At 55.5% G+C, this 2,461-nt stretch overlaps 1 protein-coding gene and 1 long non-coding RNA gene across 12 annotated transcripts in view; one reads left to right on the top strand and one right to left on the bottom strand.

Moving 5' to 3' along the window:
- Positions 1 to 2,461, bottom strand: part of ATP2B2 (ATPase plasma membrane Ca2+ transporting 2) — a 354,796-nt gene that overhangs the window by 1,585 nt on the left and 350,750 nt on the right. The gene's annotated exons all lie outside the window — the stretch shown is intronic.
- LOC114008417 (uncharacterized) overlaps positions 1 to 2,461 on the top strand; it is a 22,081-nt gene that overhangs the window by 14,921 nt on the left and 4,699 nt on the right. The window lies entirely within an intron of this gene.

Genomic DNA, 2,461 nt, shown 5'->3' with positions numbered 1-2,461 from the left:
CAGTTGCTGGGTGTTATGAGCAGCGGCAGGATGGGGAAGAACGGGAGAGACCCAGGTTTTGTGCATCCATGAGCCGGGTTTTTAATTGCGTTGGTGTGGGTCAGAACTCCCACATGAAGACAGGAGGAGTCACCAAGCACCATCAGAGAGATGATGGGAACAGTGTTAAAGGAAGCATAGTCCACGCCGGCGGCACCAGACCTAGTGAGAGACTGAGCCTTGTTAATTTGGAAGCAGAGGTTCGACCATGCAGAGGGGGAGGAGGACCAGGTAGGAATAAAGTAGGAAAAGAAGAGAGGCTTTTTTTTTTTTTAATTAATCTTAAAGAAAAAACAAACCACACACAGTTAAGAAACCATACGACATGGAACAGGTTACGTGGCACGCACAGAAAAGGAACAGGAGGAGAGACGGTCGGATGAGCTGGGATGAGAGGGGACACACGAGGGCCAAACGGAACAGGAACGTCAAACCAAAGGCGGCAAAGCGACCAGAGCCAATCCGGGGCTTTCAGAGGTGCAGAGCAGAGGCAGCCAGAAAGCATGAAGGCGCTGGCAGACGACATCGGCGGGGAGCATGCCACGCGGGGCCGGGAACCACACGGCACACACAGACCGACACACGGCTACACTTGGAAGCCTGGACAATGTGAACGGAGGTTGTTTGTACCCAGCGTTTCTTTCCTTCATGCATTTGGGAGGTAAACACTCGAGTATAGGCTCAGAGCCCTGGCCATCATTGGAGCTGGCTTGGGGGGGGGGGTCCCTCGTTTGCTGGGGGTATTTTTGTTGATTTATTTGTGCTTTGAAAACACAAGTACAAAAAACAAGGCCAGAATCAGAGGGTCAAACCCCACCCCACTGGGGTTCCGGGAGTGGGCAGGGGAAGGCTGCGGCACCCAGCCACAAATCAGTGAGTCCTGTCCCTTGTCTCGGGTGTGAGCCGGGCATGCCGAGCGTGCGGCCTTGGAGGTGGGAAGGTCTTAGTCTGCATCCCGGCTCTTCCACTTTGACGCCTTGACACGCACAAGCCGTATGACCTCTTGGGTCATCCTCTGTCCTGCCTTGCTTGGAAGAAAGGTGTCCCTTCTCAGGACTCCTGAGGGGGAGCTGTGCCTGTCTTCTGAAGGGGCTGAGGGGATGTGGGACCAAGGTGCCTCCCTCTCTCCCAGCCCCAGCTCAGAGTGGAGCAAGAGGTGGAGAAAATGATGGTATGGATGCCTCCAGAGGCAGGGCCTCTGCCGGCCTTCACACCATGGGCCTGTGGGAAGCAGAGCCTGGACGAGACGGTCGTGGGGAGGCCCTCAAAGTCCCAGACCTGAGCTGTACCGAGGGGAGCTCATCCATGGGACACTGGAGGGAAAGCCTGCTTCCATGGAAGGGGATTTTCTAGATGACCGTGGTTGATGATTTAAAGTGTCACGGCTGAGAGTCTCATTCACTGTGTCTGGGGAGTCTTTGTGAAGCACATGGCGTGCTCCTCTGCTTCCTGACATAGAGGCAGAAGAAAGCCTAACATAAATTGTCAGTCATCCGTCTCGGGGTCACGGGAGAGCCCACAACGTGCCTTTATCTTCTGCTCGCCTCTCTCCTTCGCCATCAGCCATCACTCACTACTTAGTGCTGACGTGTGTTTTCTAAAGAGCGTCCCTGTCCCCTCTCCTCTGTGTGCGCTGTGGGCTGGGGACATGCTTTAAGTAAGAGGTAGCAGGCACCAGGAGCCGGCCGGATACCGACCACGCTCAGTGCTAGTCAAGTGGGCCGCTGGAGATGGCTCTCCCCTGGGGTCCCCTGCCTGTGGCCCTGTAGAGATGATTAATAGTCTGATCTCCCCAGAAGTGAGCCATCACACCCTTGAGTGAGTGATAGGAACAAGAGTAGTGGTGTCACGGGCCTCAGTTGTGTTATCTATAAAGTGGGCACGGTGGCCGTCACCCGAGTGGCTCAGCCCAGTGCTCGGCATGGCCTGAGGCTGGGACCTCTAGTGTCTGTGGGAGGGCGAGGGTGGCAGGACCCTGTCATGTGACTGACAACGCAGAGGGCACGACACACAATGAGATGAGGCCCCTCCGCCCTCCCCCTGGCATGGAGACAACAGAAAGGATGAACTGCTCTGGACAAGACTATGGGGACAAGACTTTTCGGGACACCCCGCCACGGCCATCTCAAGTCTCCACTTCGGTTCGCTCTGCAGCTGAAATGGAAAGGCAGGACCCTGTCATGTGACTGACAACGCAGAGGGCACGACACACAATGAGATGAGGCCCCTCCGCCCTCCCCCTGGCATGGAGACAACAGAAAGGATGAACTGCTCTGGACAAGACTATGGGGACAAGACTTTTCGGGACACCCCGCCACGGCCATCTCAAGTCTCCACTTCGGTTCGCTCTGCAGCTGAAATGGAAAAATATAGGGGGAGAAAAAAAAAAAAAAAAAAAAAACTCTTCCTCCTCCCCCCCCTC

This window comes from Tupaia chinensis, unplaced genomic scaffold, assembly GCF_000334495.1.
Source record: "Tupaia chinensis unplaced genomic scaffold, TupChi_1.0 Scaffold000333_1, whole genome shotgun sequence".
Taxonomy (NCBI): domain Eukaryota; kingdom Metazoa; phylum Chordata; class Mammalia; order Scandentia; family Tupaiidae; genus Tupaia; species Tupaia belangeri.
The sequence above is the reverse complement of the archived record's forward strand: the minus strand, read 5'-3'. Positions and strand labels throughout refer to the sequence as shown.